The sequence below is a fragment of the Centroberyx affinis genome, unplaced genomic scaffold, assembly GCF_046629955.1.
Source record: "Centroberyx affinis isolate AG114_WGS23_722 - 3 ecotype Tasmania unplaced genomic scaffold, CSIRO-AGI_Caff_v1 ptg001752l_1, whole genome shotgun sequence".
NCBI lineage: Eukaryota > Metazoa > Chordata > Actinopteri > Beryciformes > Berycidae > Centroberyx > Centroberyx affinis.
The window spans coordinates 6274-20000 of NW_027280154.1; positions in this window are offsets into that span (position 1 = coordinate 6274).

The window sequence follows — 13727 nt, forward strand, 5'->3', positions numbered from 1 at the left end:
TTGCACATCTGGAGACAAGGGACAAAGAAAAAACAATACACATAGCACATCCGTACACCTACTGAGCACACACACACACACACACACACACACACACACACACACATGCAACATCAAGCATAGTCCTCGAAAGGCACAGTCAGAGTGATGCAAACAAACAAATACACAAAGACAACCAAAAAATGTAAAACAAAAGTTTCTCTTATTCTATACAGTTTCTCTTATTCTATACAGTTTCTCTTATTCTATACGGGTAACCATTGGTCAAAATTCATAAACAAACAATCACCTTGCAAGCTTTTTCTCCCCCCCCACTTCTATTCATCTTCTGCCTCAACTAAGAAATTCCCCAAGTCCCTATGTTCAATAAAATGTATAAAAGGGCCCCATATCTTTTGAAATACTTCCTGTTTATCTTTAAGTATGTAGGTGATTTTCTCCAAGGGTAGGGTTAGAGATATTTCCCTAATCCTTTAGTGTGTTCAGTTAAAGCAGCGATACCGATATTGATATGGGTCTCATACAAGGCAGAAATGAGTCACATGACTCCTAAGCAGCTTGTTTATTGGACAGTTTTATCGTGTTATCCTGCAGGTGAGAGAGTCAAAACAAATCTGACTCCAGTTCCTGTAACTTTATCTAACATGAGGGACTCGGTCTGTCTCTTCTTCTGTGGTGTTCATACCATCTCCAGATGGTTTGGCAACATTTTTCCTGTGACCAAAGCCCCGCTGCGACCCGCACCACCAGGCCTGGAAACAGTTTGAACAGGAAACACTGGCAGATATATCAGAAATACTATGAGTGTGACGCTGACTGTGCAGTGACACATCTGTTGTTTGTGGCGCTCACAGCTGATTTGTAGTCTTTCCTGTGTGTGTTGAGTCGGCGTTTCCTGCATGAAAGGCAGCTGAGAGCCGACAGTTTAATCTTCCTGTGGCCTTTAATCCTTGTTATCTGGAAGAAGACAAAGTAAGATCCCAAAGCATCGTCACAGCAGGCCGACTGCTTAGCTGATGCTCTGCAGCTCAGCGAGTCGAGTGTGGAGCGAATATTACCAGTTAAGTGTTCACTTAGCCTATATTTAGCATGGAGCCGCCTATACTAAAAATATAGCATGCAGTGCACTCATGTTAATGTGAGGCACTTTGGATGAAAGCATCCTCCAAATGTGTCATGCTGAACAAAGTAAAGCAGCGTGTGTCAGTCAGTCAGAAAACACAAAGGTTTTCTTCTAACAGCAAAAAAAACAAGTTTTAAAATCATATTTTCCTGTAAAATAAGTGGAAAAATCTACGCAAGATAATTGTACTTACTTACTTTTTTACTTACTTTTTTATTGTTTCTCTTGTAAAGCACTTTGAGCTGCATTTTATGATATGAAAGGTGCTATATAAATAAAGTTTATTATTATTATTATTATTATTATTATTTTTATTACTTCCAATGCAAGTCAGCTTGTTTCTAAAAATTTCCATGAATCAAGTATCATCTTGATATTAGTGGAATGACCTGATTCTCAAAAAAAATAAGAATTTAAAACTCAATATGAGGTTAAATGTCGTATTAATATTTGTGCGACCTGTTTTTGGAGCGTTGGTGAATCTCAGCCCGTCTGTGTTTCTGCTCCCTGTGATGTAGAGCAGTGGTTCTCAACGTGGGGTCCGGGGACCACCAGGGGTCCTTGAGGGGGTTCCAGAGGGTCCCCAGCGAATTGATGAATTGTTAAACTTCAGGATTATTTCATTTACAAGAAGTTAACATAATTAGAGAATGTAGAAGAATGACAATTTTGATCATAGTTTCACTGTTATCTCTCTACCTACAATACAGACAGTCATGGGATTCTGGACAAAATCATATCTGACAATAAAAGTATTCTCAGATTTGGGTCAGAGAGAAAATATCTCATAAATGGGGGTCTGTGGCTCTGATGTGGACTACACTATGGGTCCTTGATATGAAAAAGGTTGAGAATCACTGATGTGGAGCACCGACTCCCTTCACAAAAAAAAGAAGAAGAGGGTGATGGGAATTTTTAACAAGTGGGTTACCCAGTTTCTCTTCCATGTAGGCTAGAGGCCCGTCCATGTGCCCCCCCCCCCCCCAGGGCCAGAGAGCCGGCCGGTCTCAGCCTCCATCACACTCTGCTCCTCCTGCTTTTGACAAGTAGGGAAGTGGAAATGTGTGTTTTTGTTTTTGGCCGCTGAGGTGAGACTGACAGGTGTGAGGATTTAAAGTAATAATCCACAACATGTTCATATTAAATGTCTGTCCTGCTCCTCTCTCTCTCTCTCTCTCTCTCTCTGTCTCTCTCTCTCTCTCTCTCTCTCTGTCTCTCTCTCTCTCTCTCTCTCTCTCTCTAACACAACAGTGATCCAACCTGTATCCAGTTCATAAAGCTTCTCCTCTGTCTGTTCTTAACAGCCGGTGTCTGGTAGCTCTTTCTTGGGAACAGGAAGTGATGCGTTTTACGTTTTCGGTTTGTTTGGAATCAACAGAAGAAGAAGAGCTGGGTAGTTCGCATGAGCAGCGAGAGCCACCATGGCTGAACAGTCGGATATTCAGTAGATCCCAGGACACTGGCCTCTTGAAACTAAATTTCTAATTTAATGATTCATTAATTGATTATACTTGCTAATAAATGCATTAATTTACTTAATGAATGACCTCATTAGCATAGCTGCTTATGTGAAATAAATGATGGTGATTGTGGCGCGACATTCGGCAGCTGAAGTGCCTCTTGTGTGGAGTGGACAGGGACAAACCTTTACTGTTGCCTTGGTAACCTCAGACAGACAGGTGGACAGACAGACAGAGAGACAGACAAAGAGAGACAGACAGACAGGCAGAGAGAGAGACAGACAGGCGGACAGAGAGACAGACAGGCAGACAGACAGGCAGACAGACAGACAGCTTTATGATTACAGATTTTGTGCATTTAAATCAGGCTGTATCCTCGGACCAGCTCCCAAGGGGAAATAAATATTGAAAAAAGATATTGACATGCTTTTCTTCTCATGCATTTTTTAGAACTTTAAAACTGTTTAAAGAAAACTCCTCGTTCACAAATCCAGTTTGGACCAAAACGCTCTCTGAAGAAATTAATTGCAGCCTCTGAGATTTGGAAATTCATATTGCAATTTAGATTTTTAATTAATTGTTCAGCTCTAGCAATAAGTAAAATTTTTACTGCCATGATGTGGCACAAAATGACAGTAATACAGTATATCTGCAGGGGGCTGATAGGGTTTGGATTAACACCAGTGACTCAGTGAAGATTTGGCACTGCAGCAACAAAACATCCAACAACATATCAGACTTTATATACATGAGATTGAATTCAATATAAATAGATCTTCAGAATTAGTACTTTTACCTTTTGAGTAAACTTTTGAATGCAGAACTTTTACTTTTAATTAAGCCTTTTTTCCATTATGGTATCGGGCTGTGCAAAAAAATTGAGTACTGCAATATTTGAGTATTGCAATATTTTTACTGTATCGATTTTCCAGCCTCTCGTATCAATACATTCAAAAAGATTATTCATGTTTTAAACAGATTTAAAATGTCCTTAAATTTCCCTCAAATCTCTTTGAATTAAATAGTTTTGACTCAATTTGTCCGCTGAGTTATCAATATGTGATGTACATATTAGACTACCCAGGTGGTACACAGCAAGCTGTATTCTCAGCTCTATTTTTACATTTTCAGTAAATTATGTAGAGTATTGCAATGTATCGCAATATGTATCGTATCGCAATGTATCGTGATACAATCGTATCGTGACCCATGTATCGTGATACGTATCGTATCGTGAGTGAGTGAGTGAGTGAGTGAGTGAGTGAGTGAGTGAGTGAGTGAGTGAGTGAGTGAGTGAAGAAACAAAATTAAAGGAACAATCAGAAACAAAACTAGAAGGGCACTCGGAGAGCGCAGACCTCCGCCAAGGTTCGTGCTGTTATTGCTTGTTCGGATTGTTGGGTCGGATCCGGATCCGCTCCAAAATTTAATGGGTTCTTCCTTGGCCCATGCTGCACCCTTCCACCAAGTTTCATGAAAATCGGGCCAGTAGTTTAGAGAGTAGAGAGAGAGAGAGAGAGAGAGAGAGAGAGATCTGCGTCACGTAAAGGTCACAGACTCAATCCCTCCTTGGCCGTGTGTCGTGTTGGGACGCCCACCTGCTGACTCACCGGTCTGGACAGGCCGTCCCGCCTGACAGCCTCACTGAAACAACCAGAGCTGTCAGATGGGAGACCTGCAGCCGGCTTCATCACCAGCAGCTTCTTCTACATGACAGATAGAGGGGCTGCCCTGCCTCTCACTGCTCAGACACACACACACACACATACAGACAGCCACACGTCTCATTTCAGCTCTGTGTGTCTTCTTATGTGAGAAGAGAGTCACACCGACCCACAATGCATTTCATTTACATCGAAAGCCTGTCTCAGCTGCACTAGATGAGGGATTTCCAGACACCACCTCCTTGGTTTTTGTCTGATAGTAAAGTGGAAACTAGTCATGTGACGATCCGCTTTTCTCACGATACGATTCGACACGCGATCTGAGCTTCAGGATTCAATACAGCCAAGATATGATGTGATCAATTAAAGTTCAGTGACAACAAAGTCTGACTCTTTCTAGCGATGCCATTGGCTGCTAGAATGTAAACGACAATTTAAAAATGTCTTTACAAAGTGACAATAATATAATTTGGATGGAGAGCTTGAGAAACTGTGATGGTCAAGAGTCTCATTAGTGATTACTACAGCAGAATAACATGGAGCTGATATCACCATTCATGTTCCTGACAGCAGAATAACATGGAGCTGATATCACCATTCATGTTCCTGACAGCAGAATAACATGGAGCTGATATCACCATTCATGTTCCTGACAGCAGAATAACATGGAGCTGATATCACCATTCATGTTCCTGACACACCATACAGACCGTCACTTTTTGTATTGTGATATATTGAATTTCGATATATCCTCCCATCCTTAGTGGAAACATGTTCTTATTTTGTTGTTGTTTGTTTTCTGCAGTGAATCAGGCGTCTCAGGATGTGACTTTAAACTAACCGAATACCACTTTCACATAAATAGTATTTATGATTGTAGTTGTTTTTATGTTTGCTGGTGTTCATTTTTTCGTAATGTTATAAGCTGTTATTATTCCAGAGTTCCCACTGGTCCTGAAGTTTTGGATGGGATTCATGGGATTCAGAGAGGGAAAGTCAGGGAATTTGTTTGTTTGTTTGTTTATTAGCATCCCCATTAGCTCACGCCATTCCTGGGGTCCGACACAGAAAACACACGTTTTAACAAACAATTATATACATTATATACATTCAGACAACACATTACTTACAAAGATCCATCATCAAATCATTAGACACTACAAAAACAAAATCAGCAAGCAAGATGAGTCATCTACTGTTCGTTCATACAGTTAATTGTATTAAGTTCTCCTATTGTTTTCTTGAAAGCGGCTCTGGTATTTGTTTTAATAACGTGAATTTGATTCATTTCTCTGGAGAAGTCGGGGGAATATCAGGGGATTTGACATGTGGGTCAGTTTACAGGAACAAAGCAGAATGGTTTTTTTTTTCACACATTCACTGCATCAGATCATTTTCAGCCCAACTGGAGCGGAAACCAGACAGAAAAACAACACGAACAAACCAGGAAAGAAAGAGCAGTTTTAGATCGCGGCACCGCTCCGAATTTTACATCGGCCCCGCAGTGGGAATCCTCTTACTTATTGTTTTTAATGCATTTTTACATTCAGCTCTCTCCTGACTGCGAGGCATTTTCCGGCCGCTTCTCAAAAAACCTGCGATGCCGACTTGTCAGATAAAATCTATAATTGTGAGGAAGACTCCCACGACTCGCTGCAGCTGCCTTCCCACGCGCGAGCCGGCTAAGCGTCACCCATCACACCGGGTTCACCGCCAGCCTCAGGAGCCATGGCAACAGACGAGCGAGTGCCAGCATCAAACTGTCAGACTCCATCTGAGACGGGGTTCTCACTCTTTTGCAGGATATTTAAGAAGTTTATCATGATATCCCTAAAATCTAGAGGATCTAGTCTGTAAAAGTTCTCTATATAAGGACTATTGATGATGTACTTTATATTCCTGGCTCCGTTCAGTAGTTTGTTGTGTTTTTCTTCTTGGTGGATAACCGGCCAATCGTAGACGAGGTGACATCACCTCCAGATGTTTCCAGCAGCTCCAGTGGAGTTTGATATGAGAAAATGTTTCAGGATGTAAAACCTCAGCGGTAAACGTCAGGTTTTGGTGTCAGTCCCTCAGAATCAAAGAGCGAGGGCTTCTTTCTAGAGCCGCCATTTTGGCACCAAGAGACGTTCAACAATCATACAGGGAGAGATCCATCAGAGAAGAGGAGAGAGACCAGTTTCTCCACCCACAGGAGCAGGAGAGAGACCAGAATGCACTGCAGCAGAGAGACAGGCTGGAGTCAGGGTCACAGATGTGTTTAACCCACAGCTGAACGATCACACTATAAAGCTAGTTATCTGCCCATATGCCCTCCTGTAATTGAAACCAACAATTTCACACCTCTTCCCTGAGGGTTGTTGAAAGGCATTCTGGGAAACGTAGTAAATCACTAAACTGCAGTAGAAGTAGTCGAGGCAGGTTGAGGGAAAGTGGGTTCACCAAGAAAAGTAAATGACATCACTTCATCGCTAAATAACTGCTGGAATGATCTGAACATCACAGACGGATGATAACAGAGGATCTGAGGAGGGAATTTTCTATAATACATTATAATCATACTTATAACACATCATAATGCATTATAAGTATAGTTACGATCATGCATAGACAGTTATAATGTTTTATAACATTATAAACACATTACTTACAATCTGTTATAAAGCTTTTTCATTACCACTTAAATGAAAAAGCTTTACGGATACAAACAGATTATGAGTAATGTTATAAAACATAACAAAAAAATAAAAAAATTATAACTATACTTATAATGCATTATGATGGCATTATAATGTGTTATAAGTATGATTATATTGTATTATAGACACAGGCTTACCAAATTTTCCTTTATGTTCCTTTCTATCATTTAAAAATCAATGGATTGGTTTTAAAAATCAGTGTTTGGTCTCTACAGAGTTCCCTGCTGTCCCTTTAACAGCATCGTGGTTTGGTTACATGTTGCCGTCGGCCATGTTGGAGGAGAAGGTGTTTTCAGAGAGAGAGAGACCGTCTCATCTTTAGACTGAAAACTGACCGACTGTCATCACAGTGAAAACACAGAAGCAGCAGCCTGAAGTGCGGAGCGACCCAGTTCTAATGTCTGTTTGACATGAATGAATCGCTGTGTGTCCTACTTCCTCCTGGGGGTGTGTGTGTGTGTGTGTGTGTGTGTGTGTGTGTGTGGAGGCGGAGATGGGGGGGGGGGGTCTAGTTTGCAAACATGCAGTCCGGTCAGTTTGTGTGTATAATGGCCTGGAAGTGCTGGCTGGAAAACAGAACAGCAGTCTGCATTGTCCACTCGGCTCACATCACTTCTGCAGGCTGAAGGACATTATAAGAGAACAGCAGGATTCACACTGGTTATGGAATTTGTGGAATACCATGTGGTTTTCGAGAGGTGTATTCCAGAAATGAAATGTGAGGGGAATTTGATAAATTCTCTGGGGGGGGGAATAGGTGACTTTATAGGATTATAGCAGAATGTATTTTCCAACCTTCATTCTCACGTTCATTGCCTCAGATGGTTTTCAGCCCAACTGGAGTGGAAACCAGAGAGGAAAAACAACATTACAGGGTTCCTACGCAGGTCTGGAAAGTCTGGAAAAGTATTAAAAATGAATTTGATCATTTCCCAGGTCTTGAATAGTTTGGGAATTTGAAAAAAATGTCTGGAAAAAGTATGGAAAATGTTGCGGTTCAGGTCCGATACACACATAATTCTAGCTTTTATGTTGTTGTAGAGCCACTTTGAGTCCACAGTTTTTGTTGATGTGAAGAATAATGTTCAGATAGAGGGACGCTCTTATTACCCAGCCGCTGTCAGCATGCATTATATCAAATACCCACCAAAATCAAATCCGGTCAAGAACATATAGGGTCTGGGAAAAATATGGAATTTTAAAATGGAAACCGTGTAGGAACCCTGCCAATCATCTCACATATTCTGATATTTGTCGCTGTGAAGAACAATCTTCATCTATACAGTGATGTGACCTAGTTAGCAGGGGCAAGATGTCTGTCTGCGTAAATCATATTGAACACCAGACAAAATCTTCAAAACAAATCAAGGTCTGGAAAAAGTATGGAATTTTTTAATTGAAAATGTGTAGGAACCCTGACATTAACAAACCAGGAGGAAAGAACATGTTTAGGTCATGGAAGTGCCCCGACTTCATTATGGAAAGTCCTGGAAAAGTCCTGGAATTTTTTCATTCGGTTGATGGAAACCTGGAAGACTGCCGGGCTCAGAGGTTTCCTCTCACCGGGCCACACTGGCTCAGAACATAATGTTGGTACTAGTAGTGCTGCTCAGTGTTTTGGTTAGACGTGTGAAACGGCAGGAAGGAGAAAATCCTCCCGCATGCAGCGACACGGCTTACATGCCAACTGGCGTGTTTGCTCTGAACGCTCATATTAGATATAACAGATGACCTCGTTTCTACACAAACACACAAACAAACAGCAGCGTGAGGATGAGGAGGAAGTAAAGCAGATGAGGTTTGAACCCTGGGGGAGTGGGGGAGTGGGGGAGTGGGGGGGGGGGGGGGCATGGTGTGATGTCAGCGCTGAGGTCATGGATCCGGTGGGTAACAGCTGGCTCTCTGCACACAGCCTGCAGCTCCTCAACAGCTCAGTCTGAACCAGGCAGCCAAACTTCTGTGAAGGACGAACTGTTCTGTCCGGTGGAACCTCCGGGTTCTGCCTGATGGAACCTCCGGGTTCTGCTCGGTGGAACCTCCGGGTTCTGTCCGGTGGAACCTCCGGGTTCTGCTCGGTTCTGTTCCGCCACACTGATCCATCCAGACCCGGCATGTTAGGAAAATAAACTCCATCTGATCAGGTTAACAAACCATTTGATGCGATCAATAGCTGCCACATCGACACAGCTGATAACCAGCAGCTGTGTAAGCTAAGCAGCTGCTGCAGCTGTAAATGATATTTACCGTCTGTGTGTGACATGACCCTCCTCCACCACGACCTCCTCCAGGTTTTCGTGATACACCGGTGTTACCAGTAGGCTTGGGCCGATATTTCATAATATTGCGTTATTCTCTGCTGTATCAAATAGCCTAGAAATTTGATGTAATTGAGAAGAACTAAAACAAAATACCAAAAATACCCCTCAGCTAACAGCGATGATATCGTATATCGTGATATTTTGTCGGGACAGAAAAGCAATATAAAATTTTAGATATTCACTAAAGCTTAGTTGTCAGCATATCGAGGGAAGGTTCCCATCTGAGAAGATTTTTGTGGCTTTGTTGACTTTATACAGAATTACATAACTGTCTGTATTGTAGGTGGTGGTGGGGGGGGGGGGGGGGGAGTGAAACTAAACAGTCGGCCTTGTAGTTCTCTCACTGTGCAAAATATAAAAATGAAAATAATTATCTCTAAAAGCCGCTGGAACAGCCTTCCGGAGGATCTGTGATGAGCTGAAAATATTGATATTTTTAAACGTAAACTAAAAACCCATCTATTCTGTCTGGCTTTTATGTAGTGTTTTATAATTTTATGGTCTTAGTATTTATACTTATTTTATTTATTATCATTATTAGTTTTTTTCTATTTTGTTTTATCAACATTTCACTGTTGATCATTATTATTTATTCTTTTTTATTTTATTAACATTTGACTGTTTTACTATAATCAATTTATTTTGTGTAGTATTTCATAATTTTATTTTTAATGTTATTTTCTCGCTTGTATTATCTTTTATTGTTTATCTTTTATTATCTTAACTAACCATCTTTTACTGTTGTCTTATTCAATTAACTTTTTTTGGGGGGTTTTGGTTTTGGTTGCATTAGTCTCTAAATCCATTTTTAACATCCTATGTTTTGCCAGTCGCCTCTAAAATACTTTGAATTGCGTTTAATTTGTTTGAAAGGTGCTATATAAATAAAGTTTGATTGATTGATTGATAAATTTTGCTGGCGACTCCCTGGAGCCCTCTGAACGATCCCCGATCGGTCCCTGGACCTCACTTTGGGAGCCGCTAGTCTAAACCGTGGAGGAGAGTCGAAGCTTTTTCTGCCGTCGCGTTTATTGGAAGTCAGTCAGGATATAAAAGTGTCAGCCAAATGTTAATATAAAAATATCTCAAATGGAAGAAGGCAAAGCTGTGGATCTAAAAAAAGCGGCGACATTTAGAGGTCTGGAAGCTGTTCAAGGCTTCACTGGTCTGGTTTCTCCTCTGAAACAGACAACACAATACTTTATTACACATTTTACAGCAGCAGGGAAGCTTTGGTAGTACATTTCAACAACATGACTTTCTAGACGGATTGTTCTAGAAGAGGTTCTGGTCTCCAGGGAAGTGGGACTTGGATGCAGGTCTCCTTCAGCAGATTGAGTTCAAGGAAGGAGAATTTTTCTGCACTAAAACCCAAACGACTTTCCTGAGTTCAAACAGAGACAGAAGGAGAGAGAGAGAGAGAGAAAGACTGAGGGAGAGACACAGAGAGACAGAAGGAGACAGAGGCGGAAGGAGAGAGCGACAGGGGAGAGGGAAGGAGAGAGGGGAGAGAGAGAGAGAGAGACAGAAGGAGGGAGAGACAGAAAGAGAGAGACAGAGAGACACAAGGCGATACTGTAGAGGCAGAAGGAGGGAGAGGGAAAAACACAGAAGGATAGAGAGACAGAAAGAGAGACACAGAGAGACAGAAAAAGAGAGGCAGAAGGAGAGAGGGAAAGAGACAGGGAGAGAGGGGGAGAAGGAGAGAGAGAGGCAGAGACAGAAGGAGAGGGAAGGATAGAGAGGAGAGACAGAAGGAGAGAGAGGCAAAGAGAGAGGGAGACAGAAAGAGAGGAGAGAGACAGAAGAAGAGAGACAAAAAGACAGAGGCAGAGAGACAGAGGGAGAGGGAAAGAGAGGGGGAGAGAGACAGGAGAGAGAGGCAGAGAGACAGAACGAGAGGGAAGGAGAGAGGGAGAGAGAGACAGAGGGAGAGAGGGACAGAGATAGAAAGAGACAGAGACAGAAAGAGAGAGAGACAGGAGAGAGGCAGAGAGACAGAAGGAGAGGGAAGGAGAGAGAGAGACAGAAGAAGTCATCACAGCGGGAGGTGAAGGTTGGACAAGATGAATGTCTTCTATAAACAGAGGGAGGAGATGAAATGATACTGGGCCAGCAGAGCGACATGAGGAAGGAGAGATGTGTTCTCTAAAAAAGAAAAAGAAACCAGTGTGATGTTGGCCTGGAGCCGGCGGGTCAGCAGCATGTTGGGTTTGATAGATGATCCTATTACTGCTCACTGATGTTCTGCTGCTGGAGGCAGAGCTCGTCACTGCAGCTGTGTTGGTGTTTTTACCTTAAAGCGATATATAATATTCCACTTAGTTTAACATGAAAACCACAATATAATCTCCTCACCAGATCACATGCAGCTGGGCCAGTTTGTAGAGTTCAGATTTTTACTTCCCATTCATTTGTATGGAAGCTGACACTGAACACGTTGGTGAACAGATTCAACAACAATCTTAAAAATTCTATTGCTGTGTTAGGTGTTAAAATTGGAAAAAAGACAATGCTGAAACATGTTGGTGAAGTAAAATATATATTTCCATATAATTATAATAATAATAATAATAATAACTTTATTTATATAGCACCTTTAAAAACAGAGTTTACAAAGGGCTTTGACAGACAAAATAAAAGCAGAATACTCAAATTATGAATTTAAAAGGCAATAAAACAATAATAAACGGATTAAATTCATAGGAGGACAGAGGTGGAAAAGAGCAAACATTCAAGTAAATAGTGGTATAATCGTAGGATGAAAACCAAAATAATAGAATAAAAGTAAGATAAAATTAAGATAGAGTTAAGATAAAAGATAAAAGACATAAAAAAGACAATAGAAAGATGATAAAAAGATGATAAAAAGATGATAAAAAGACGATATCACATAAAAGCAAGTCTAAAAGCAAGTCTATATGGAGAGAAGTGTGCAACCCTCATATAATTACTTATTTTGACTTTGGACCGTTGGTTTGCACCTTTTTGTGGGTGTGCACTCTATTGCTGAACTATTTAGGAATTAAAATTGGAGCAGTACAATATGTAATTTTCAAAGATGAAGCCTAAGCTAACCAAACACTTAGGACATGAAGACATTTATAACAACATAGAGAATACAACACAAGAATGGCAAGAAAGAGAACAGAAGCAAGGACAAAAGACACCATAACCCACCCACACACACACACACACACACACACACACACACACACACACACACACCATATACCCCAAGTTATAGCACTTTGTTTCTTTTATCCATCAATCATTCATGAGCCTGTAAATCACCTACACATCATTAAAAGAAGAGAGAGAAAAAAGAGCTACATCTCATATTTACCTTACATAATCAAATATATCAAATAAAGTTAAATATGAAATAAAAGGTGTTTTCTTACCTTAATTGAATAAGTGCTGTTGTGTGACTCTCTCAGACTGACTCATGGTATTTAGCTGTGGCTCTGACCTGTTCATATCAGTGGAGTCAAGGCTCTTCAACAGTGTTTTCAGATTTTTGTGATTCATCAAGACTTTCATTGCAAACTGAAATATTCCCCGTTTGACGAAAGCACTTTGCCTTGAAGACGAACTGCTGACATGAAAACAGACTTCACTAAGAGGATTTATATTATCAGATACCTTGAAGCTTTATAATCATCTGAGTCATTTTTGAAAAATAGAGTCACGAATTTCAGCGAACATTTTATATGAAAATAGATACAGATACAGTATAGTACATTTTGGAAGTGAACTTTTCAAATATCAATCAAACTACGATCGCAACGTCCATAGCGGCACCGAGAGTCTCAGTCCTCTGACCAGAGAACTGTGGTTCATTATGGTTTGTTAATCTGAACCGTCTACAGGAAACCACCCCGAAACACAAGGGATTATGGGGACTGATGCATGTGTTCTTAACTGGTATGAACACCACAGAAGAAGAGACAGACAAGTCCATCATGTTAGAAGTTACAGAGACTTGAGTCAGATTTGTTTTGACTCTGTAACCTGGCGGGATGCCTGGTGACCAAAACAAAATCGAAAAAACAAACAAGTATTTTGCTTTGAAGAAAAATATTGCTTTATTGAACTGAAACATGTGTGCGTGCCTGTGTGTGTGTGTGTGTGTGTGTATTTAACTGAAACTCTCATGCATTAGCATTGTAACATTTACATAAAAATATTTAACGCAAGGCTCCTCCTTAGTGAGATAACGTTAATGTTCTCGCACCCTGCAGTGCAACATCGGATAGTTTCATTCGCATTAAAGACGGAAAATACACACAACCATCTTGTAATCTAGTGCAGTTTAATAATGTATATTAAATTACAAAGTCCACTGTTGCAATTCAATATTGTTAGCAACTTGAAGTGTGATGTTTCATTTGTTCCCCTGGCTGTCAGAGCAGAGCTGTGGACAGGAAACCCTCACATGACTCACATCCCTACTTGTGAGT